General features: G+C 41.6%; 1 pseudogene; it reads right to left on the bottom strand.

The window, feature by feature from the left end:
* Positions 1–2,982: 2,982 nt before the first annotated feature.
* LOC125634300 (uncharacterized) lies at positions 2,983–27,454 on the bottom strand (annotated as a pseudogene).
* Between the last annotated feature and the right edge of the window lie 4 nt (positions 27,455–27,458).

Below are 27,458 nucleotides of genomic sequence, written 5' to 3'. Positions count from 1 at the left end.
TTTTCTGCATTCTTTAAAAAATAAAAAATTATATATATATATATATATATATATATATAGGACCAAATCCTGATTCATTTATTTTTTTATTCATCGGTCCTTATACTTTGGCAAAACTCCCATTGACTTCAATGAGAATTGTGTCTCACTAAAGACATTAAGATTTGGCCTTCAGTTATCATACAGAGGATTTGACTGATATTATCAAGGGACAGTTCTGAAAAGTGAACAAAATTACACTGTTACATACAGAAAGACACAAAATAATAAAAACTTGGTAAGAGAAATGTACATCACCTAACACAATGAAGCCAAAGCTAATTGAGGCCTTTAAGTGCTACTGCAATATAATTGTTAAATAATATGTGCAGTGAACGATTTTGGTTTCCTTTGGAAATAAAAGCATCTAGTCACCTGAATAACACCATCTCTTGTATGAAAGCTAAATTTTCCAATTTGATTATTGTCAATCTCTTGAATGCTTAACAATAAATTAGATGGAATATATCTGCAAGAAAAAATATATAACAATAATCCATAACACAGAGAATGCATCAAAGAAGCCAAACTGAAGGAAAGAAAGGTAATGCTAAAGAGCTCTGTATTTTCTGCCTCCTTCCCTATCACACAAAGGAATGAAGAATTCCTTCTTTAAATAAAAAGGAAGATTAGGGTATTACTAAATATTTCAGAAGCATTTGAGAGAGAAATAAAGTGTTCTGTGAAGTTTGTGGCTGAACACAGAGAATCATGAATTCTTCCCCATTTGTCTCCAGGATTTGGGTTACGAAGTGAAAAATCAACTTGTCAAGCATCATTTAAAATATTAGTTCCTAACCTTTTGGGATGCTGTGCTGTCTTCCAGACTATGACATCAGCCACAACAGACAGTGCCTGCCACTGCCCACAATTCAGTTATGCACATTCTATCCTGGAATGAAGATTCAGCTGCTTGGAATTGTATGTTTGGAGCAGCCCAGTCTCCAATGTGGATTAGACGCAGTGCTGCTCAAAGTGGTGGTTCGCGGACTGGTGCTGGTCCGCGAGCCATCAGCTGCTGGTCTGCGCGCACATTGGAAAAAAAAATTGCCGGTTCCCCACATCAGATAGCTTGAGAAGCACTGAATTAGAGTATATACAACTGATTGGGAGATGAGTAGTGATTTATCATTCAGATGGGGAGGGGAACCTGAATCCTTCACAGACATACTAATGATTGAGAATCACTGATAGAAATTATCCTTGCTGAAACTGGTAAGAAAAATGGATTTTCCTACTTTATTTTCATCCTACCAAAAAACTCTTGATTTTTTAAAATAATTTATTTTATTTACCAGGTTTGTAAAGGTGAAATCAAAGCAACTGTAAAATTTTCAGGGCCTGACACCTGCATGGTTGCATAAGAGGAGAAAGGGAGGGACACAAGTAGTCCCTCCTCTGTGCAGGGGTTGGTTCCAGTTGCAGTCTAGGCTAAGATTTAAAGTTGTTATTCAATGTATAGTAGGATAAACTTTGGAGAGTGATTTCTGTAATCCAGCAACTTTACATTCACAATTATGGACTAACCAGTAATTGGTTTTTAGGGTCCTGTTTCACTATTTGTAGAAGTCTGGGAACGACTGTCTGTCTCCTTGGTCCCAGCTCTCCAAATGAGGGACATTTTGAGAGAGTTATCACCCATTTTACTTCCAAAATTACCTATGTTCCACACAGATTTGGTGCCCCTACCCCCACTTTTATTACTGCACATCTTTACATTAGAAATGCAGAAAAAGTTACCTATGGCTAAGGAATCAAATTACACAGCATTTCAAGTTTCCTGCATGAATAATCTGTGTGTGCCCTTCACTTACGGTGGGCCTTACCAGGCTAAGGGATATGCTTGGTTATGAGCTGTCTGGGAAGATACTTAATCACACCATGTCCTGTGAAACATAGCAAAGTCTGGTTTACCTGTCCACACTACTGCCATCTTCAAGGAGAGCTGTAATGAATATTGGTGGGGGCTGGTCTGCTTTCTCCTTGTGAGATGCAAATTCAAAGTGCACTGGCCTCAAGTATAAATGGAACTCATCAAAACCCATCTCCCCTGCAAATGCTTTGTACATCCTGAAACAAAAATAGGAATATTTGGTATAGTCGCTTCATTTTTTAAAAAAGTTTAGTACTGCTGTACATACCTACCTAGAAATCCAATATCTATTAAAAATTTATCTAATGTGTGTGATGAGGTTTATAGGTCCTACACTAAACCAGAGCAAGGCATCGAGCAGTACTGAGCCAGGGAGGCCCTGCTCCAGGTGATGGGACAGTTTAAAAAGGGCACTGCCAGCCCAGTGAGATGGGGAAAGAGGTTACAGGCTATACCAGGAGCTGTAGGCAGAGCGAATGCAGCCTTAGTAAGGCCCCACCTGAAGCAGTGATCCATATTCCCCACGGTCTCTTTGGGGCCAAGAACCTATGAGAGGCCCTGAAGAAAAGGATGTTGTCCCCCGGCAAATGAAAGCAGATACTAGAATAACTGAGACCATGCCCCAAAACAGAGGAGCCACAGCCCAATAGGAAGTGCCCCGGGGGCGGGGGCTAACTTCGAATGGACCAGTGAATGGTCAGGACACTGCAACACCCCTTTAGGGCCTTGGGTCAGGACCCTATCCCCTGCTCACCCTCCCCTCTGTCGTGACAGAATCTTAAGGAGGGAAGATGGGCACACAAGAGAGCCTGAGTGCTGCTGTATACAACCCAGCAGGGTATCCTCCAGGACAGGCAGACTGAAAAGAACTGTGAAGCCACTGCCTGACCATTAGGCCAGCGGCTATTGGACTGACCTGCTACAGTATGATACTTTCCCTAAAATTTTAATGATACTTAGCCTCTGTCATGTTTTCATTGATACCAGAACAAATACTGCTCATTGTGCTGCTGATATTCATTATTTGTTTATCACTGACCATGTGATTGACATATTACAGTACACAAAAATAAAGCAAGGACAAGAAGTTTAATGTTTTATGCAGTGTCTAAGGGAGAGCCTGTGAAGAGATTCAAAGAGGGGTATGAAAAAGTCAGCCTGACATGTAAAGAAGATAATTTTGTCAACCATGTTTTGGATAAACTGGAGGATAGTGCTTGGGAAGAGGTATGGGTGACAGAGAGGAAATTACAGTAGTCAAGACAGGAGATGATCAGACCCTGAACAAGCATTTTTACCATTAGAACAGAAAATCTGTGGAACTTGTGTTGTAGAAATCCTTAGTTCAGCACAGTCAGAAACATTATAACAAAATAGTAGGGGAAGAAGAGGAAGATGATCCCATAGGACCATCAAAACGTTGGCTGTTTGGACACACAGCGACAGAGTAATAAGATAACAACACTTCCTTTTGTCATAACAATGGGTCTCTGAGGAAGACAAATATTATGCCTACTTTATAAATAGGTAAGCTAAGTCATAGAGAAGCTATTTAGGCTATGTTCTACACTAGACAACTTACAGTGACACAGTTAGTGCAGTCTAGGCATAACCTTAGTGAATAAGTGGCAATGCCACAAATAGGACCCAGAAGTCCCAATTCCCAGTCCTCTAAACTGTAGCTAACGCTCCCTGGCTCTATGGGAATAGCAAAAAAGTGAAATAAAAGAAGGAAGAAAAGGGGAGGCACGAAAGGGTGTCACATACAAAAGAACAAGGTCACATTTGGGACCATTAAAAAGTACATACACATCAATTAACACTATGTAGGAAGTGTATGATAAAGGAACTCTCAGCTCCAAAACCAAAAGGGCTCGGTATGTTTATGCTACAGACTCAGCTTGTGAAATGAGTTGCTCCTTAGTTCACCATATAGTCAAGTGAGCAATCCATGCAATGATATATTTACTTGTGTGTGAGTGTGTTACAAGGGGACACAGTGGCAAAGAAGGAGAGATACACCAAGAAAACCAGAAAAAGGGGGGGGGGGGGGAGACAGAAATGTGGGAGGCAAAGGTTAATATGGCAATAAAGGAAACAGAAGAGAACCAAATTGAGACTGAATCCATCCTGTCTCCATGTTCCCCCACATTTACATGTCTTATAATTAGACTGTCTTGACACACTTACTATACGTGGACATTACTAAGGAACAAAGCAAAAAGACAAAACAATGAGCTGTGTGGAATAGTGTAGATAGCATATGTATTTTTAGATATAAATCAGTTTTCACCATTGGAGAGGCCAACAAGTAATGGGTGATCATTCTGGCAGGTCCCAAAAAGTTTCATTAAAGCCCTGGCACACACTAGAGAATCAACAAATTTAGTTTCAGTCACTTCATCTTATTCTGCAAAGCTGAAAAACAGGTTATTTGCCTTTCTGAAGTTTCAATCCAAACCCCAGAGTCTTTCATGGCAGATAGCTTAATGAACTGTGATCTTCATTACATCAAAGCAAGATACAAAATTAGCTGCTTAAAATATCACATTGAATAAAATACTTCTGTTTATACTGATGTTCAATCTACCAGACAGAATAATTTATCTGAAACAAATTATATGTTTAAATTGATTTACATATGCATCTTGATCCCTTATTTTCCCTTCAGAGCTTTTTACAAAGCCTCCCTGTATTCCTACAGTAAGACAATTCACTACTGGTATTTTAAGGATGTATTTACTTGCCATCTCACAGATTGCTTGGGTTTTTGTGCTCGTTTTTTTTTTTTACTGAGAAAATTCCAGATTTCAGATTAGGGTTCTTTGGAAAGATTTCTGTAAAGAAAACTCCCCCCCCCCCCCCAAAAAAAAAAGGTTTTTCCATAAAACAAAGTATTTTGTGCAAAGCGTCTGCTTTACATATATATTTAAAAAAAAAAATTAGCCACTGACAACAAACATTTTTGTTGCTGTTTTTTTGACAAAAAGTCAAAATTTTCCACAGGGGAAAAAAATCCCAAACTTTTCCAGCTAGTTCTATTTCAGATCAGTGTGGTCAAAACAGGACTATATTTGCCTGCTGTTTGTTGAATAAACTGTAAGACACTGGGCTTCTTAACCTGTGTGGATCTCTTTGGCATGTTGTCATTTTATTTTTAAAAGAGGCACATGACCTTAAAACCATTGCCACAGAAGAGGCCGCATCTATCTCCACTTGGTTAATGATCAATGTAATTCCCCTTGGTTACCCTACTCCAGTAAGGTAGACAGACCCCCATTTTCACTAGATAAAGGGCCTACTCCTGCTACCTTTTTAGTGGGAGTTTGGCCACTGATTTCAAAGGCAGCAGTATCTAAGTGCAAAAATTTTCATGTGTCTTTTATCAACCTTAAGTTGTACCTCTTTTTATTAAAAACATGAACATTTGTAAATGCTACATAGACAACTCTTCCATGTATCAGGAGGAGAACAACAGGTGGCATCACATGTGCTCTGTGCTAACCCAGCCAACTGTGCACTCTCCAGGACTGTCTCTATCAATCGATGGCGGAGTGTGATGAGTTCCAGGAGTCTGGAGAAGATGTCCAGAATAAAGGCTTGTTTTTCTCTGCCTTGCTTCTTTTCTTCATGTGCTCCTGACTCTAGTGCTAACATAGCAATATCCCGCACAAGGAGTGGGTCTTCTAGCAGCGTGTCTGCAAATAACTGCAAGGAAAAGAAGGGAAGGGAGATATTATTATTAATCACATTTGTTACGGGAGTGCCTAAGGGCCAACACCAAGAATGGGGCCTCATTGGACTAAGCTCTACATAAAAGAAGAGTAGATGGTCCCTGCCTTGAAGAGCTTACAAAACATACAAGACAGCTCCTTGGTAGGAGAAGGGATATAACACACGTACAGAGTGAACAATGGGATGGTGGCAAACAGGATGTTAGCATCATACTTTTCTGTTGTTGGTATGATGTGTGGAGGGGAGTGGGTTTACATAGGAGGGGATAACCTAAATGGAAAGAGAAGGGAAGGGTGAAGAGGGTAAGAGGGACAGTTGTGGAATGAAGTTGACTTGCATGTTTTTGTTTTTTGCTTGGTAATTTACTTCGTTCTGTCTGTTATTACTTGAAACCACTTAAATCCTACTTTTTATACTTAATAAAATCACTTTTTGCTTATTAACTAACCCAGAGCAAGTAATTAATTCCTGGGGGAGCAAACAGCTGTGCATATCTCTCTATTGGTGTTATAGAGGGCGGACAATTTATGAGTTTACCCTGTATAAACTTTATACAGAGTAAAACAGATTTATTTGGGGTTTGGATCCCATTGGGATCTGGGTACTAGAGACAGGAGCACCTCTTATGCTGTTTTCAGTTAAGTCTGCAGCTTGTGGGGGACGTGGTTCAGACCTGGGTCTGTGTTTGCAGCAGGCTAGCATGTCTGGCTCAACAAGACAGCGTACTGAAGTCCCAAGCTGGCAGGAAAAACAGACTCACAGGTAGGTCTGAGCACATCAGGTGGCATTCTCAAGGGGGTTTCTATGACCCAACCCATCACACCAGGGTCTCAAGTCAGGCAGCCAGAAACTGAGGAACAGACAATTAGGAAAAGTGTGGTTTAAGTGACTTGCGGAGCATCACACAGGAACTCTTTGGCACAGGCAGGGTTAGAATCTAATCCTCCTGGTCAGCATTCAACTGCCTTAAACACGAGACCCTCCTTTCTCTTCCTGCAATTCCCTGCTGCATTCACCACGAATCTCAACTTTTTCAACAAAAGAAATAGGGGTCCTGCAGACAACAGATTCCTTTACTACACAACCAGTTTCAGTTTTACTTGTCCATCCAGTCTCAGTTCTTCCCCATACCCCACTGGTTCTCAGTTCCAGTAATGCTCCATCTCAGTTTCCCTCTCTCTACCCAACCAGACTCCATTTCCAATTTTCCCCACACATGCACTGGCTCCTTCTCCCAATCTACTTTCCCTACCCCACCACAGGTTTGGTTCATCCCCCATGCATTCAAATCAGGCAGCTTCCTCCTCCATGGTGGCTGGGCTAAGCAGAGTGGGGTCATTGAGAGCACAGGAGAGACAGACAGTCTCCTTGCTCTCATTTCAGGTACCTGGATCCAGACCTGGCAACCCCTCACAGCCCAGAGCTTCAACTGCAGAGACAGCCCTGCACAGGCCCAGTGTGGAGCATACACAGTGCAGACAGAAACTAGAAACTGCAAAAATTTAAGAAACCTTGACTGAGCGTGTGTGAACTATAATATTTCACAACAATGACCAAAAGGCACTTGCCTGACACAAAGGCCACTCCCTGGCCAAATTTCAAATCCCTGCTCCAAAGCTTGGGGGCATTGGAGCTTTTAAAAGAAAAGGTCACCAGATTTTTATTTATTTATTTATTTTAAAAAAACATGAGAAAAAAAAGCATTTCCCTCTAGCCTCATTTTTGGAAATTTGGCTAAAAATTTTCCCAAAAATCAACCTGAGGCTGACACCAACCATGAGAAATTTCATCCCAAATGAATAAAGTTTGGTGATGTTATAGGCAACGGAAAATAGGATATTTTAAATGGGAAGTGTTGGGCAATCTGAATAGTAGGCAGTGTTACCAGCCCCACCTATAATAATATTTGTGCATACATCTAACCTTTTAATACTAATAACTATTAAACTGTACACACACACACACACACACACACGCAGAGTAAACATAGGGCCCATTTCTGATCTCAGACCAGTTTTATGTTTGTGTAACTTTTTTTTACTTCAACTGACTATCCTTGAATTATTGTATTTCGTTGGTGTGAGATCAGAATAAGACGCTTTTTTTTCTTATCCCTGTGCCTTTAAGTTGGGATCTTTTGCATAAGAAACAGACAAAAAGGACTTTGATCAATATATAAATTCCAGTCAAATAACTAAACCAATACTAAAAGATTGTAAAACTAAAACATTAACCACTAAACAAAGAACATGTATGATAGCACCAAGATCTTTCCATTCTTACAACACTTACTCAACTGGATTTACAAGTTACAACAATTCTCACTTACATAAAAAGTACAAATTGAACCTACATCTTTCTGAATTTGAGAGCTGTATGAAGATTCAGGCTTTTCCATGGTCAGCCATTCATCCACTGCTAGCTGAAGTACTTGTTTTTCTAGACTAGTCGTCTCACTGGGTGTTTTTGGTCTACAGATGCTATAGAACTCCTAAGAGACGTACTCAAGAGCTTTCGGGATTAAAGATGCCAGGCCCAGGGAAGGATGAAACTCCAGCAAGTAAATGTTCTTCAAAGTAGGGCTTTAAAAAAAATGACATTCATTAAATTGGTGAATTTATTGGAGAACATGATCACTACCAAAGGAAAAAGATCCTGTTTTATAAGCAATTGGCAGGACAAACTTTTATACTGGTGCAGTGGATGCTGCTTAATAGCAATCCTTATATTAACTTCCAGTTAACAGTAACATTTCACTGGGAACCCATCCCATCGACTTCAACGATAATAGGATTTGGATATCAGCAACATCATGCTGATGGGAACACTGAGCCTTGGGGTGGCTTTGGGGGATCGGACTGTCGCTTTGGTGGGTGTGCATGAAAACTCTGTGGGCACGGGGCAGGCAGTTACACCTTGTGTAAAATTAATATGGCTAATATAATGTTATGGAGGTTAAACTATACGGAAGGAATGTGCATTTTCCCAAGACATGTGCAGTGTATATTGGAGAAGGGGTAAAAGAAATGCAAATAAAACATGGTACTTAAATAAAATCCTAATAGGGCTCCAAAAGGAGCCACAATAGGTTGTGCTTTCTTTTTCAGATCTCTGTGTGATTTGGAGCAGGAGATGAAAGTGGAAAGTAATCAGAACTCTGGTGGAAGTAAAATGTTTCTCTTTTAAGACAGTCTCTGAGCTGCTAACAGCTTTGGATCCAAAAGCAAGCTAGTAAGCCTCTCTGTAAATGCAAATTACCTAGCTGATGGGCACAAAGGAGCTGCAAATAATGAATACATCTGGTCAGCAAACAAGTTACTAGAAGACTCAGATTATGGCCCTCCAGGAAAGGGAGGTGAAAAAACAAGTCAAGCCTGAAAATAAGGGGAACAGGTTAACCTTCAGGTGGGGGGGGGGGTAAGGTGTGTGTGTGTGTGTACAGTGCTAAAATCTGAAGCTGTGTCTCAGCTATTACCTGAGAATAAACGTAATGCTTGGTACAGCAGAGAAACTATTGCAAACTTGCTCTGTTGTACAAGAGGGGAAACTGAGGTACACCACCTCATGAATTTCAGTGAGTGGGGTAATTCACTAGCCTGACTATAGAACAAAATAAGGACAGCTTGGAGGTAATTCTTCTGTTTTTCCTGCAATTAGCAAGGAAATTTGTAAAAGAAAGTGGTATTATTATTATTAAGCAATAATTTGTCCCCACTGGCGGGTGGTGGAAATTGTTTCTTTTGTTTTTCAGACACTCTACAAGCAAGCTGGCACCAGCGGGAAAATTAACCCAGAATAACCATGGATCTGTGTTTTGTGTTTGTCTGTGGTGTTTGTCTTGTTGCTAGCATTGTTGTGTTTTAATGAACAGAAAATCTCATGATGTGGGGGGGGGGGGGGGGAAATGGGGGTGGGGAATTGGAATCATGTTTTTCTAAGGGGGGGGAATGAGAACAGGGACACAGGTAAGGCTCTGTGGTGTCAGAGCTGGGAAGGGGGACACTAAGGAAGGAAACTGGAATCATGCTTGCTGGAAGTTCACCCCAATAAACATCGAATTGTTTGCACCTTTGGACTTTGGGTATTGTTGCTCTCTGTTCATGCGAGAAGGACCAGGGAAGTAAGTGGGTGAAGGAATAAGCCCCCTAACACATGCCGCTTATTGAAAAATATTTTTGGAAGAAAGGCCCAGGCCGCAGGAAGGTTTGTGGGGTTCAGCCAGGGAAGGAAATCCTGGGATGTGCCTTCTCTGGCTGCAACCTCACAAATCTCCCTGTGCCTGGGGACCACAGAGGACATAAGGGGCTGGGGTACCTGCAACCCTGCCCAGTGGGGGAGCCCCTGCTGGAGTCCTGGTGCTGCAGGCTGGGAAGGGAGGCTGTGGGTAGGGCAGTAGCCAGGAGTGGGACTGCAGCCCAGATGCCAGGGCTTTCCAAAGGGAGCAGGGGTGCTGGGGACCGACAGAGCTGCACAGTACCTCTCCCTGCTGCTGCCCTGCCCACAGCTTTCCCTCCCTGTGGAAAGCCTCGGCATCTGGGCTGCAGCTTCCCTCCCTGCCCACAGGCAGGTTTGTGGGGCCAGTGTTTCCTTCCCTGGCTGCAGCCTTGCAAATCTGCCATACACTTATTAGCAACTGCTGGATAATAGCAACTTTTTGCTGGCAAGTGAGGAGCTGCTAATAAACAGAATCTACTGCATACGTATTTGGCATGCCACTTTTGTAGCACTCAAAAAAAAAAAAAGCTCTGAACTAAATCCTTCTGAAAGTGGCAGGAATAAGTGTCTATTGCAAGTGATTAGTACACAAACTACAATGACTTTAGCTACCAGCTGGAAACTAAGACTTCCACAGGCAGAAATCAAGCAGCTCATCTTAAAATAAAGTAGAGGAGTTAATAAAAAAAATTACATATGAAAGGTATGTAAAAGGAACTGTAAAGTCTTTATTTGTCAATGAAAGTAGAGAATAAAAACTTCAGTCATTCGCTGCTCTGATGCATCTGCATACTCGACCCTCAAACGAGATCACTGTACTATAACTAGTGGTCACACTTAATACTAATACTATAGCCAATTACTGCAAAGATATATCACAATATTGATAGAGTGATTCTAAAGTTATGGGCTGTAAGCCAATGGTCTGAATGGACTCTCCCCTACCATCTATTGATGATATGGGGGAAAGATCTCAGGAGCAGACCATATTTGCCTAGACACACCTACTTTGCCTAGATGACCAGCAGATGCAGCTGCTTTGCCAAAATGAACAATTTTAGCTGTTTGGGGTTAAAATTCACTTAAGTCTTGGATGCAGGGGTAGTGAAATGTTGTTACCTTATTGTATGAGTGAAGGGCAGCAGAACTGTACTTAAAATGCCCTAATTGAGGGGGTCCCCCTAAACTGAACTTCACTCACTAAGCAGGGGGTTGTGATGCCAAATCCAAGTGAAAGTCAGAGAGGGTGGGAATAAGTACTCTTACCTGGTGGTGCAGAGTCTGTTTAAAGGGTCTTAGATACATTTGACCCTCACCCATCAGTGTTTAAAGACAGAGTTGATTTGATTCAATTGAGAGTCTTTGTTACTTCTCAGTGATCACTAGAGCTGTAGGCACTGAGAAGCTGATCTAGGAGCTGAGCCTTAGATCCGGTGTGGGGACAGTGTAGTGTGAAAAGACGACACAGAAGAGGCAACAGCAGTGAGGTTCCCCATTACCCAGTGAAATCATTAATGGGTCTGGGCTAGGTGGTGGAATCTCAGCCTCACAGGTACAGACAGCAGAGGCAGCAGCTGCAAACCGAGGTGGAGGCACCACTCAACTACCCACCTGAACACACTACTGGATTCTGGGAGTTCACTGACCTCAAACAACCAACTGTTAAAGGGGTGCAGCGGAAGGAAAGGGACATTGGTCCACTGGACTTTCATGCTGCAAGGTGGAAAACTGAGGCAAAGGACTACTGCCCACGATACTGTGGGGAAAGCATTTACTCATTGTTCGAATACTTTCAAATTATTGTTGTGTTTTCCAAAATCAATGTGGTGTTCCCTCTCCCCTTAATAAAAGTTATCTCGTTATACACAACTTTAGTGCTTGCAAATGAGGAAGTATTGCCTATTAGAGGCACCCAGGGTGGTGATTAGTTTTCCCAGGTTTCTGGGTGTGGGCTCAAACCAGTTCTGTTTTGCAATGTTAAGGGGAGCCCCTAGATATTGAACCCAGCCCTTATTGCTGCCACTACCATCTATCGGAAGGTAATATACTGGGACTGACAAAAAGCTACAACAAAAAATAGTGATCCTGAAAGTGAATTTTTGACATTAGTATTATATACACCTCTTATAACTGGGAATATTAATTTCCCAATGTAATGCAAAAATGAATGAATTAAATCCACTATCAGGAAAAAAGAATCACTTTTCTTGCTCAGATGTCTCTCTGGCAAACCATAGGGTGTATTAAATAGTAAAAGTCCTAACATGTTAATCTTCATTAGATGGCCCTTCCTCAGGCAATTACAATTTGGGATCCAGCACCTTAGACAGCAAGTTTCATTATCTGAAGACAGAAATCAATTACAACCACTAGAACGTAAAACTTACTTCCAACAAGACTGGCTGTATTAAATTACTCACCAGTTGTTGTTCAGAGAGATAAGTTGCTTAGCAATTATATTATGGGGAAGTCCAAATTCACTGATACCACCTGTCTGATCTTTTCGCCAAATCTTTTGGACATATTCCCGCTGGGCATCTATCTGGAAATCAGTAATCAAAACATGATACAAGTGACATTAACAAACAAAACTCAAAACATATCTATCAATGTTCAAGGCAAAACACAAATTCTTTTGAGTTAAATATTTTATTTAGTTGTCAATTGAGTTATATTAGGATTGTTTGGGCCCTAAATGTTGATGGCTACCATTTTTTTATTAACAGTGCTACTAACTACAGTAAGTTCGTACATGGGGCCTTCTGTCTGAGGATCACAAAGAACTTTACAAGAGTTCACTAATTACGCCTCCAAACTTCCACTTTGCGGACTGGGGAACAGAGAAATGAAGTGACTTGTGCAAAACTACATAGAAAGTGTGTGGCAGAACTTAGAATAGACCCCAAAGCTCATGACTTCATTTTGTACTTTAATTACTTGGTAAGGCTTCCACTCTCTTCACAACTATCTGCCAAACCGTGAAGTGTATTTTAAAAACAAAGTATTAATGATTTTTGTTTACATTTTCTTCAGTGGTGGAAAGGAGCAACATCAGGCACTCAGACATGAGCTCTCAGTCTCCCATTGCATTGTGAACTTGAGGGTGACCACAGAATCTAATTTTATTTTTTAAATTTCCAGTTTGCTCAGGTTTTCTTCTTGTCTCCAATTTCAATAGATGAAGTCTTTTAAAGTGTGTATTTTAAATAGAACTCTGCAATCTTTCCAACATTCACTTTGTGATTTAAGTGCAAGTCTCAGCTTTCTCCTGTTGACTTATGGCTATTTAATTTATGGAGCATCCATCCAATTTCATTGTTAGACTAATACTGAGACATTACAACCCAGCTTAAATAGAAGCACTGCAAACCTATACCCAGTACACTTGAGGCTTCTTAGTGAATCAAAGTTATCAGTTCAAGTATCAGTTCCCCCCTCCAGTTCTCCCACAGGATATATTGTCAACAAACCCTACTTACATGTTGGTTGAATATCTCTCTCACCAGCTGCAGCTGAAGCCTTAGGCAGATGCATTCATCATTGTAAGTGTTCACAAAATACCTGAGGCTGAGATCAAATCGTGGGCGTTTGTGCATGATGTCAGTTATTGCTTGGGCCAAAGCAAATCTTTCTTCTGTATCCAGAGCATGCTGGTAAGCCTCAAAGTAACCATCTAGAAGCTGAAGGGATATTCAAAAGTGAGTACAGGTAACAGGGACTTGTTTTCCTTTTTACTAGCCAAATATTCATTTTTTGCTGGTAATGGAGAGATTTCACGTACAACAGAGGGGCAAGCGAGACCAGACCATACCAGTAGTCTGTCTAGTTTGGTATCCTGTTTCTGACAAAAACCAGTACCAGAAGCTTCAGTTCAAGACATTTCAACAATAACCTACCCACATAAGAAGTTTCTTCCAAGCCCCAGGCAATTAGCAGCTGGTTTATATCCTGAAGCACGAAGGTTTTATCTATATAAAATTAAACACCTCTTTAGAGCTTCAGAATCTTTAATGTACTTCTCCTCATGACACCCCTGTGAGATAAGTATTACTATCCCTATCATACTGATGGAGAACTCAGGCAGAGAGAGGCTACATACTTTGCTCAAGATCACATACAGAAAATCTGTGGCAAACCAAGGAATTGAACCCATTTCTCGCAAGTCCTAGGCTAGGGCCCTAACCACTGGACCATCGTAATTCCCCAACACATGTAGACTAGTATTATGCCCCTATCAAGCTCCATGCCCCTACCAGCCTGAAAGTTCCAGCTTCACCTTGAGACACCATATATTTCTATTTGGCAATGGCTGTCACACATACACGATGTTTTCAAAAAATTTGAAGTATCAACCAATTTAAGAAGTGCAAAGACAATGAAGGGGTGATATGATTAATAGAGACTTGCTGAGATAAACAACTGGATATAGATATACATACCCCTTCTACCACAACAGCAAATGCACAGGGGGTTTCTGAGATTTCTGTGTGCATGTATTTCATGTATGTATGTATGAAAATGAATCCATTTTTAGTTAGAGTTCTATTTACTAAACTCTCCTTGCTTGGCACACAGAAACTCCCCTCTGCTCTTTCTGCTGTTGTGATGTGGCAGAGGGCCTGTGCTGGGAATAAGAATGAAGTAGAAATGGGTGATTCAAGTGTGTGAGAAGGGCCTTTACTCTGCTCTTCGGAAGCATCCATCTATGCTTCCTTGCACTGGGCTTTATGCCCTCACGATATAATGCTATCACCACTCTCAGCTATATAAACTTATTATTGTTATTTATTATTTGTATTATTGCTCTAGGCATGGACCAAGACCACATTGTGCTAAACACCATACAAAATAGTTTTAAATCATCCTCCTCTAGGTCTCTTATTCCATTCTTGTCTAATCTTTGTCTTTCAAATTATAAACTCTTTGGGCAGCAATGACCATGTGTATTCATTGGTGTTCTGCAATTGCAAGCTAAATTCCCTAAATTCTGTTTTTCCAACTGTTCCAGTGAACAGCAAATCACTTAATGTGGATTTTTGAGTTTGCAAATGAGAAAAGGTTCTGCTTTACGTACAATCCAGTGAGTATGCTTGCTGAGAATGTGAGAGAGACTTTTGTACTAATCCACAGCATTTCATTCACTGATAACGTAACTGTCAGAAGTATTAATATTTAGAAACAACTATGCGATGCAACACATGAACATTTGTTTAGCAATATTGAAAACCATCTCTATCATGTTCTCTAATGTAGCCAGCAGTAGCAGGTTGTGTCAACTATATGAATCTTCCATATTGGAAGATTCATAAAAAAATTAAATAATGAATTGGAGATTAACTGGTATGTATTAATAGTTTTCAGAGTTTCCTCACTGGGTGGGAATGTACCTGACGTTTATTCTCTAAGAGAGCAGCTTCACAAATCTAAATGTCAAGCAGCACTGCAAAGCGATCCACAGATGCGTGGGCCCATGCTAAGAGGTTGTCATCACTGGATTGATGGTATGTTACATGGCCTAGGAAAGAAAGTGAACAGTGCAGTAAATGTTGGTGTTTTTAATGGGAGACATCTCCAACTGGTCAGCACCTCTTACAAGTGACTAGTCTGATGGGACTTACACAAGAGACAAAATAGAAGCAGGCCAAGATAGGTTTTAGAGTAATTTATTCATACCAAATTTTCTGAAACTTGATGTCACCCTATTTATTTACAAAAAGAGAGACTCTGTTTTACCTTTACCAGAGAATAGAAGGCCAGACAGCAGATTTAAAATTCCACAGGTTCTGGAGGCCTCTATACAGTCTAAAATGCAAACACCAAGTGTCTGGGAAATTTTATTTGAATATGTGTGATCCATCGAACACACATATTCAAAAAAATGCTGTTTGGTGTAAAGGGAAAAGAGGGATGGGCAGTGTTTGGGAAACTCCAGGTAAAGAGACATAAGTCAGGATAAGATCAAAGAGGTTGAAAAGTACATTTGTTAGTTTGTCAGAGGATTTAATCTTAGTTGCAGTTATCTCTACCTCCTCACCCCAAAACCTCAGAGCTCACAAAGGAAACCTGCATACACAGCAGGAGGCACGGCAGTGCAAAGAGCTCTTCACAGTGCTGAAACCAGAGTCTTACTTTCAGAGGACTTCTTCTTAGAGGAAGGTAATTGTAGTTAGTTTAGTCCTGGGTGTGAAGTAGGGGACAAAACATTGATCTGCACTGGCAGCCAATGAGACTCCTCCAGCAAGCAATGATTCCAGCTGGCTGGTTATGGTTTTATTTCTTAATAAATATATGGAGAAGCAAATCAAAAGTGTCTGCATAGCTCATGAATTGCGTGCCTAGTTAGTTTCATTTATTCTCCCCATTTGGAAAGGATGCTATTACATTAAAAATGTAGTTTGCTTTGTCAACAAAAGATAAATCCCATAAAATGGTCTGAAAACTCAACTTCCTCAGACCAAATTCAGCCTTAGTGCAAGTGCGTGACACTCCACTGGCTGCCCTCCAGCTCCAAATTGCAACAACCATCCTTTATTTTGATAACTGGACAGGACAAGAGGATTTTGAACCCAACACTGCTGTTCCTGAACTGGCTGAAGGGGTTACCATTAAAGCATTTATTGCCTACGATAGCAAAGCACTCTGCCTCCTCATCACACTCAGTCCCTGTTGATCCAGTCACAGAGACTGGAACCAGGATCTGTGGCATGGGAGCGTAAAGAACTAGGACAAAAATAATCCACAACAGGCCATGCATTAATGGACCTTGGGTGAGATGGGAGACTGAAGATTTAAGTGATTTACAAACACAGAAACTGCCATACCAGATTAGGATAATCATCGATCTCAGTACCAGATGCTTCAGAGGAAGGCTTACAAAACCCTGCAGTAGGCAGTTATGAAATAACCTGTCCACAGGGAAAGATTTTTCCTATCCCATTCCCCCCCCCCCACATTAATGCTTGGCTTATGCCCTGAAGCAAGATGTAGGTACACCAGCCTACTAAAGCTTGCCAGGCTTATTGCTATCCAAATATGTGTAATTGATTTTAAAAACGTGTGTGTTAGTTAAAGCTTTAAAAAAGTGTGTTGGAAGGTCATATAACATATCCCTCCACAATTAAAAATAATTCCTCTCCTGTATCATTAGAAAACTTTTCCTCTACATTTTTGAATATATATATATATTCACTTATGAGGAGAGGCTGAGGGAGCTGGGATTGTTTAGCCTGCAGAAGAGAAGAATGAGGGGGGATTTGATAGCTGCTTTCAACTACCTGAAAGGGGGTTCCAAAGAGGATGGTTCTAGACTGTTCTCAATGGTAGCAGATGACAGAACGAGGAGTAATGGTCTCAAGTTGCAGTGGGGGAGGTTTAGATTGGATATTAGGAAAAACTTTTTCACTAAGAGGGTGGTGAAACACTGGAATGCGTTACCTAGGGAGGTGGTAGAATCTCCTTCCTTAGAGGTTTTTAAGGTCAGGCTTGACAAAGCCCTGGCTGGGATGATTTAACTGGGAATTGGTCCTGCTTCGAGCAGGGGGTTGGACGAGATGACCTTCAGGGGTCCCTTCCAACCCTGATATTCTATGATTATATATATATATATATATGCATGTGTGGCTGTTTATTCATGGTTTTCTAATCTTTCTTCCCTCTCTGTTTCCTTGATTGTTTCATCTCCTTCTCCCTCCTTCCATTTCCCCACAATCCAGTTTCTCTTTCAGCAGCAGTTTGTAACCCAGTCACTTTCAACTAATTTCCTATGGTAAAAAAACTAAATCTGCAATGTGAAATAATTAGCAGTTTAGTTTTTACCACAACAGAGAGAAGGTTAAGAGTGGGTGGAGATGCATGAAGTCCCGACCTGCCTTTTGAGCAGCACTTTCAGAAGCAGCAGTAGTTTGAAAACTATGAACTTTTTCCTCCTCTAACCCATCCCTGTCACCTTCAGTTGCATATTTTCACCCCACTCTCAGGCCACTTCAGGCCAATAATCTTTCTTCCCTCATTAACTCTATTTAATATAACGAGGTCCCAGGTGTATCTTGTGGGCAGAGCACTGGAGTGGCATCAGCAATAAGTGACAATCATTCCAAGTGCTCGGACACTGTTGTGATGGATGTGGTATAAAAACCTACATAGAATGAGTAGGAAAGGATCCAGGTGTTCAATCGGAAAAATGGCTCTGCACAATGTCCATAGCCACACTTCAAAAAAGTCATCGCATAAGTCCAGTTTGACTCCCTGCTTTTGAGCTATCAGCATTTGATCTTACTTTTATCTTGTTCAATGTACTGGCTTGCCACGAGCAGCAGCTGATTTTCGAGGTCCTTCAGGTCCTTTAAAGCTATATCGTATATGATGTAAGCCCCTCGCTGGTCCTGTGTGTGAATGTATCCATCTTGAGTGGGGTAAAAGTCATCATGATTTTCCACCTCGGAAAACTCCATGAACTGTGCACTGTGGACCTGTGCAATGGTAAATCCAAAGAGACATTGTGATACAAGCAATCAGTTTTACAAGACATGCAATGATGCAAACCAATATATCTAAGAGCAGGCCTGAGCCTGAAAGAGACAGTCTGCAAGGTCACCAAACAGCAATAAAGTACAGCCAGAAATAAAAACTATACAAGAAAAGATATCACATTTCTGTGCTTCTACCTTATGAAAGCTATTTTGTTATATTGTGATAAGGGTTGTAAATGAGTTTCCATTATTAGCCTGATTTTGCCCTCACGCCCCAAAACCACACACAAAAAAAGTCATATAGGCCTCAAAATTGGTAGGTTAGCTCAAGATAGATTTTTTTTCTACAAATAATGAATCAGACAAGGGCTTCCTTAATTATAACACTCAAGCAGGTGTTCACAATTTTTTTCTAAAGTCTTCTATCTTTCTGCCACTTTGTAACAAAAAAGCAACAGAGAAGAAAAATAAAATTTAGTTTGTCAAGACTCCTTTTCAACTATTGTTTTCCTTATCATCTTTTCCAATTCTGTAATATTGCTTGTCATGCATTTCAGTGTTATATAACATTTTGAAGGATTTGGGTAGAACCCCCAAGCATCCAAAAGGTTTCGCCATCGCCATTTGGGTTCTGAAATGGTGTATTAACTGACGTGTGTGTGCTGGATTTTACAACATTTATTTGCAGGTACTGAACCAATGGGATAGTTTAACATTTACCTATACCTTTTATTCCTCTAAAATCAACAGCATCTTTAAAAGAGTTGGTCCAGATTATCTACTCTGGCGCTGTGCCACTATTCAATACTGTTCAGTAACATCCCTGGCATGAGCTTCACATTGCAATTAATAGGAGTGGTGTGGCTTTCAAAGCAGTAGAAGCGAAACCAGAAAAAAAAGCACTTTTCTTCTAGAATAAAAGTGTCCATATGGGGAGTATGGTATGACAGTTAATTTCCCAGTGTAGACAAACCCTTGGCATACAGCCGCAGGGTGACCAGACAGCAAATGTGAACAATCAGGATGGGGGTGGAAGGTAATAGGAGCCTATATTAGAAAAAGACCCAAAAAATTGGGACTGTCCCTATAAAATCGGGACATCTGGTCACCCTATACAGCCGTGCCTTATTTTAATTTATTTTTTAAATCCAGCAGGGACATGATCTGTCTGGCTGTTTTGGCCCCTGCTGGAGACATCAGTGCCCTGATACCTCTGCTTAAGAAAAATCTGCTCCGGCCAGGCCACTAGTAAGATCTAGTCCTCCAGAGGCCTAGAAGGGCCAGAAGGTGACACGAACCAAGAGGGAGCCAGCAGGCCAGTTAAGAAAGCTTGTCTGCTTCTTGTAGTGCTGGGTGACTCTGGGAGACCGAAGGAACTCCCCAGAGTAAACCCAGACCCCCAGGGCCTTGTTGGGTCCTGGTCTTAAAGTGCTGAAGCCAAACACCTGCTTTTACATTTGTTTGTTTAAAGGCACAGGCCACCAGATTCTGAATCGGTAACTATTTATTGTAAACTGAGGCAGGGACCATCTGCAATGCCATGCCTTGACACAGGGGGTGCAACAGCAGTAAGGGAAACCTCTTACAAGAAGTTACTATATTTACTTAATATCTTTTTGCAAGATCCTTATTCTTCATTTATATGCAAAGTCTGTTTTTACTTTTCTGTGTCTAATACACCATCCTAATTCACACTGTCCAATATTATAGTGTAATATCTTAACACTGCCAGCCTTCCTCCTCTCTTTGGTTTTACTAAGATCCTCCTCTTGACCCTAGGAAATCAGTGATGTCAAACAAGTTTACCTCTCCCAAAATGCCTTCCAAAATTCCATTAGAAAGAGAGATGGGCAAAGCAGAATACTTGCCCTGGGCAAGGCATTAATTTTAATTATGGAAACTTCACCACACCAAATAAATCAATGCATTGCCCAATGCTCTTTAACTGTCTTAGTAGTAACAGAATGTTAACTGCAGAGATCTGTGCTGGACTAGAGAAATATTCATATTTCACTAGCCAGTAAATGCCCACAAAAACCTATGTTTAATTTAAATGTAGTATTAGATCAGTTTGTTAACATTCTTTTCTTCTTTCTGCTAAAAGTATGTGCTCTTTGTTCTTTACTTACATTTCTGAAGTGACTATTAAGCTTCAGTGCTCTCAGAAGTGACAGGGTAGGGAATTTGTTAACATTTAAAAAATCCTTTATAGCAGAATCAAGATAAGCTTGATTTAGATAAGTAACTGAGAAAATATCACAGTGAGAAGCACAATACAAGGCAGAAGTTTTAAGTACCAGTAAATTCCTACATCAGTTGAGGGAAGACCCTGAAATTTTGTTTTTTCACCTTACCCCCTCAATTTTCAATTGGTCTTTGCTATTTGTTTCTCCAATTAGACCATAGTCTGGAAGTGGTCACCACAAAATATTATGAAATATGAGGACAATCCCACAAAATTGGAGAATCCACCCCCCCCAAACAAACAAAACAAACAAACCAGGGAGCATCCCTGCAATGTTTATGGTTTGGAGCCACATTTTAAATACACCTCAACCAGGCCTTCAACTTGATGCCCACAATTGTTTGTGGGTACAAATAAGGCTTTTAAAAATCCAGCTGTACATCTGTGCCTTCAGATCAGGTAGCTGTGTGTCTAGGAGGTGTTATTAGTGCCCACCATTATTTGTGCCTGTCATTTTCTCCTGTAGCTGCTCAGAGGCACTAAGACCACAAAATTCACATAGGATTACAAAATAAATGTTAACACCCTTCACATACTTCCCACTTCAGTGCATCACTACACTTGACTCTGTCTACCTTGATTACAGCAGCCTCCAATGAGAAAATGCTGTTCCAAGCCAAATCCTAGGACTGAAGGAGGAGGGATGCATCCCCGAAGGATTTTTAGTTTCACTCAGTATATTTCTTGAATGCCCTTGCATCCTGAAACTGAGTGTCATGCCTCTGATGCCTCCAGTCTCAACCAGCCTGAGGTTGGAATGTGAAATGATGGCCTTAAATCTGGGTTTCCTGCACAGCAGTGTGATGTATTAACTGTACACTGAATGCCCAGCTCATAGATTACAGTCTTATCAAAATGATATAGTCATAATACAAATTAGGTTGTCCAACTGGACTCCCATGTGGGGTGAGAAGTATGAAACTTGGCACCATCAGCTTGCAAGTTACAGCATAATCAGTTAAAAAAGCAGAGCAGGCTTGAGGATCTGTCAATTAGTCTGCCAGGAAAGCAGTTGTATTATTATCATAAACTTCCTAAGAGACAGCCTTTGCAGTATATTAACAAATCATATTAGAAACTGTTGTTAGGGAAACACTGGAGGATGTGCTACCAATTGCATTGCCAGTTGAACTGTTGTTGGTTTAGTAAATAATATTTATCTTGGTTTCAGTTGAAGTTCAGACTTATACATCAGTACCTTTGAATTATCCTGGGAAAGCACATCGATTATTTCACTATCACTCATAATTACACCCTCTCTCCCACCACCTCATCCTCAACGCCCCCACCCCACACACAGAGTATTTAGCCGTCACTTTCCAGATCACAGAGTGCTGGGAAAAATGTGGTCAGGCTTGTTCCTTACACCATCTTCCACATTTTGGGAGAGAAGGAGAGGGAAATAAAGAAACCTTATGCAAGTGAACTCATCATAACCCTGCTGTAAAGTAGTTCATCCAACTGGTACTATGAAGTATTTTTCAAGCAAAAAGGGAGCCGTTTCAGAAAGAGAGAGAGAATGCAGTATATACTCAGTATGTCCAGGGAACACACAATGGCATGCTATGGTACTGCACATGAATTTGTTATGGCTACATTGCAGTAGTAAAGCCAGCAGCAAGTTTTGAAGCTCACCCTGAACAGGTTTCATAGTACAAACACATTGTTATAGATAAATAATATTATAATAGTGTTCTGTGCATTCCACATATTTTACACAGGGAAAAAAATGTATATGTCAAAATGCTTTAAAATCTTATTGAAATTATTTTTTTGTATACCTTCACCTCTAAAGCCAAGTGCCATAGTTACAACATTCCACCTACACAGACCTAAGAGGAAGATTTAAAAAAAAACAACAACCCTGTAACTAATACTTCTCGAGATTTCTAAAATGTTACTTAAAACACCTTTTTCCATACACTGTATTAAGGTCTGCTATCTCAGGGTCCCCAGGCTAGAACCAAATGCCTTACCAACTGCATATACCTCCCAGTTTTACAAAAAGAAAAGGAGTACTTGTGGCACCTTAGAGACTAACCAATTTATTTGAGCATGAGCTTTCGTGAGCTACAGCTCACTTCATCAGATGTTTACCGTGGAAACTGCAGCAGACTTTATATACACACAGAAATCATGAAACAATACCTCCTCCCACCCCACTGTCCTGCTGGTAATAGCTTATCTAAAGTGATCAACAGGTGGGCCATTTCCAGCACAAATCCAGGTTTTCTCACCCTCCACCCCCCCACACAAATTCACTCTCCTGCTGGTGCTAGCCCATCCAAAGTGACAACTCTTTACATAATCAAGTCGGGCTATTTCCTGCATAGATCAAGGTTTTCTCACATCCCCCCCACCCCCATACACACACAAACTCACTCTCCTGCTGGTAATAGCTCATCTAAACTGACCACTCTCCAGGTTTAAATCCAAGTTAAACCAGAACATCTGGGGGGGGGGGGTAGGAAAAAACAAGAGGAAACAGGCTACCTTGCATAATGACTTAGCCACTCCCAGTCTCTATTTAAGCAGGCTTAAATAGAGGCTTAAATAGAGACTGGGAGTGGCTAAGTCATTATGCAAGGTAGCCTGTTTCCTCTTGTTTTTTCCTACCCCCCCCCCCCCCAGATGTTCTGGTTTAACTTGGATTTAAACCTGGAGAGTGGTCAGTTTAGATGAGCTATTACCAGCAGGAGAGTGAGTTTGTGTGTGTATGGGGGTGGGGGGGATGTGAGAAAACCTTGATCTATGCAGGAAATAGCCCGACTTGATTATGTAAAGAGTTGTCACTTTGGATGGGCTAGCACCAGCAGGAGAGTGAATTTGTGTGGGGGGGTGGAGGGTGAGAAAACCTGGATTTGTGCTGGAAATGGCCCACCTGTTGATCACTTTAGATAAGCTATTACCAGCAGGACAGTGGGGTGGGAGGAGGTATTGTTTCATGATTTCTGTGTGTATATAAAGTCTGCTGCAGTTTCCACGGTAAACATCTGATGAAGTGAGCTGTAGCTCACGAAAGCTCATGCTCAAATAAATTGGTTAGTCTCTAAGGTGCCACAAGTACTCCTTTTCTTTTTGCGAATACAGACTAACACGGCTGTTCCTCTGAAACCTCCCAGTTTTAGGCCATGATAGATGACAAGACAACAGGCCTTAAAGTTGTCAGGTAAAGAATCAAAGGAGGAGGATAAATGCAATTCAGATAGGATAAATTGCTGAGCTATCACAACAAAGTTTGCAATGGAGAGAGAAAAAGACTAAAAAAATCCCAAAGAGGAACATATTACATATTCCTATTTCAATCTACGTTTTGGATGACCTTTTTATAGAGTTATTGAATGGATCACCTTGAAGTCAGCTGATGTATAATGGACATAGTGGCGAGAACCAAGACCACCAGAAACACCAATGCCTCCTTTGACAGCATTTACCCAACAGGTATCTTCAGCACTGGGGACTAGATTACGAGCACGCAGGGTGAGACCTGAGGTGCTGATTGTTAAAGTTCTCTCAACAGATCTGAAGTAGTTCAGGATTCCCAGGCAGACCCGCTGAAACAAAGGAGATACATAAACATACATTACGGTAGCTTAGGTAGGATTACACGGACTTTATGCCCTTGAAAAATTAACTCTGACATGGGCTTTTGTTTTTACCTGGAGGTCTCTGATTCTCAGGTGACGTAAGTAAAGGACGGACAAGTAGGCTCCTTTCCTCATGATAAGGTCCTTATTGTTAGCCTCTGTGCCCTCATCTAATCCCAGCAGCTGCAAGGTGGTTACGTAACTATACCTTTTTCCAGACAGAAGAAAATTAAGTCATTGTTCCTCAAACTGATTTCTAAAACCCATCTAAATTAAAGAGCCCTTTCATGTCCTGTCTAGAGTGAACTACTGCCTATTGAATTAACTGCCATGGAAACCTGCAGCATAGTACAACACAATACAGAAGAGAGGACTAATGTTTCTGGCAGAGTTTGAAGATGGGAAAAGTGTAAGCATTTATTTTTCTTTACCAAGAAGAATATAGTTTTACCCTCTTTCTTTCTTCTTCCTGGAAGATCCTGGATTCTTGCCGAGACTGATAGCTTCCATACCCTTCTCATTCATAGCCACAGCAGGATTATTATCCTCTGTGTTTTGATCCTGTTTAAAAAAATAAAACGGTTTTGAGAAGATGCTTACAGTTCTTGTTGTCAGCATTATACAAAGGCCTTATCATAAAAACCAGGGTCCAGGGGTGGACCTGCAGAGAGCTCATTGCCAGACTGGGGACTAGCATGAGCTACAGCAAGGGAAAAATCAGCATGGACACAGAAGAAGATTGGAAGCAAGTAAATCCCTCAATTAAAAGGGTGACTGGAAACAATTTTAACTGATTTTTAGTAAATTTCAATTATTTGTATCTGAATTTCAAAAGGCCTAAAATCACAGATTTCCCATTCAAATAAAAAAGGGAGCCAACATTAGAATAAGCCTTAATTTATATTTAAATGAGGAATAACAAGGAGTCCGGTGGCACCTTAAAGACTAACAGATTTATTTGGGCATAAGCTTTCATGGGTAAAAAAACACTTCTTCAGATGCATGGAGTGAAAATTACAGATGCAGGCATTATATACTGACACATGAAGAGAAGGGAGTTACCTCACAAGTGGAGAACCAGTGCTGACAGGGCCAATTCGATCAGGGTGGATGTAGTCCACTCCCAATAATTGAGGAGGAGGTATCAATTCCAGGAGAGGCAAAGCTACTTTGTAATGAGCCAGCCACTCCCAGTCCCTATTCAAGCTCACATTAGGGACTGGGAGTGGCTGGCTCATTACAAAAGCAGCTTTGCCTCTCCTGGAATTGACACCTCCTCATCTATTATTGGGAGTGGACTACATCCACCCTGATCGAATTGGCCCTGTCAGCACTGGTTCCCCACTTGTGAGGTAACCAGGGGTGAAAGTGAGCCGGTACGGGCCGGTACTGTGTACCGGTAAGAACCCGCACCGGCCCATACCCAGCCCACATTAAAGCGTTGCCGCGGCAGCGCTTTAATGTCCCTGCCCCTTTTGCCTCCCCTGGCGGCGACGTCTGGTGGTAGGGTCCGTACCGGCCGGGCCGCCAACAGGGGAGGCAAAAGGGGCAGGGACATTAAAGCGCTGCCGCAGCAGCGCTTTAAGGATGGTCCTTTGCCGCTGCGGCACTTTAATGTTGCTGTGCCCCCCCGTCGGTGGGGGGCGCAGCAACATTAAAGCGCTGCCATGGCAAAGGACCCTGCAGCGCTTTAATGTTCCTGCCCCTTTTGGCCCCCCTGACCGCCAACGGGTGGGGGGGGGCAAAGGGAGGAGCTGCCCTGGGGCCGGCGATTTAAAAGGGCCCAGGGGCTCTGGACGCCGCTGCCGCTACGGCAGCAGCGGCGACCAGAGCCCCAGGCCCCTTAAATCAACACAGGAGCCCTGGGCGGCGCGGGCCAGCCGGACTGGAAGGGCTAGCTGGGGGATGCTGACCCCCCCAGCTCCACCCCTTCCATCCGAGGCCCCGCCCCTTCTGGGGGCCGGAGCCGTCCCGTACCGGTAAGTGGCCTCAGTTACTTTCATCCCTGGAGGTAACTCCCTTCTCTTCATGTGTCATTATATAATGCCTGCATCTGTAATTTTCACTCCATGCATCTGAAGAAGTGGGGTTTTTACCCACGAAAGCTTATGCCCAAATAAATCTGTTAGTCTTTAAGGTGCCACCGGACTCCTTGTTGTTTTTGTGGATACAGACTAACACGGCTACCCCCTGATACTTAATGAGGAATCTAATTCTCTCTCATGTGGACCTCCTCTGAACCTATATGCAGGCATACAAATGAAGGATCAAACCCAGACTCCTAAGGAGACTATCATAATAGTAATTGGAACTATATCAGTCCCCCACTCCACCCCAGTTCAGGGCTGTAGATAATATCTTTGAAATACTTTGTAGTGATGTCTGTTTTTCTAGGCCCCTTCCACAATAAACTTTAAAAAAAATGTAAAAATTATTCAGGAAAGTAGCTAGTACTGCCCATCCATCACCACCTCCATCAAGGCCTGATTCCAATCTCGCTTTCTCTGGTGTCATCAGGAGTTACTCCCCTGAAGTCAATGGAGTTACACTGGTGTTAAAACTGGCATTTATTTCTTAAACCACCCACCCACACACCCAGTGCTAGTTAGCATCAGAAATCTGTATTCTTTAGAAGACAACAGGACAGTGAAGAGATTATAATGAGGAATCCTTGTGGCACCTTCAAGACTAACACATTTATTTGGGCATAAGCTTTCGTGCGCTGAAACCCACTTCATCAGATGCATGGAGTGAAAAATACAGTAGGCAGGCATATATGTTACAGCACATGAAAAGATGGGAGTTGCCTTACCATGGGGGGGTAAGGGCTACTGAGGCCAATTCAATCAAGGTGGAAGTGGCCTATTCCCAACAGTTGACAAGAGGGGGTGAATATCAACAAAGGGAAAATTACTTTTTGTAGTGACCCAGCCACTCCCAGCCATCATTTTCCAGAATCATTCAGTGCTGTATGAACAATCATATATAAACCCACCCCACAATCCTATGAGAAACAACATCCTAGGAGGGAGACCGAGTTTTGGAAGATAGGGAACTTCATGGTCTCCCTACAGAAGCTTTCAATGCAGAGGCTCTTCATCATCACTGATTAAATGAAGGTTTTCTAAAAAAGGAGTTACTAGTCCATACTCATAGTTACACAAGTTTCACCTGATCTTCCCCTTCAGCAATACCTGCTGAAGCTCTGAGTTGCTATAAATTCTCTCCCAGATTCGATCATAGTTATGCTGTCTTGAGCGGTGAGAAGTCACAAAACTTGATTGCACTGGACTTGG

The sequence above is a fragment of the Caretta caretta genome, chromosome 3 (assembly GCF_965140235.1).
Source record: "Caretta caretta isolate rCarCar2 chromosome 3, rCarCar1.hap1, whole genome shotgun sequence".
Lineage (NCBI taxonomy): Eukaryota > Metazoa > Chordata > Testudines > Cheloniidae > Caretta > Caretta caretta.
The sequence above is the reverse complement of the archived record's forward strand: the minus strand, read 5'-3'. Positions and strand labels throughout refer to the sequence as shown.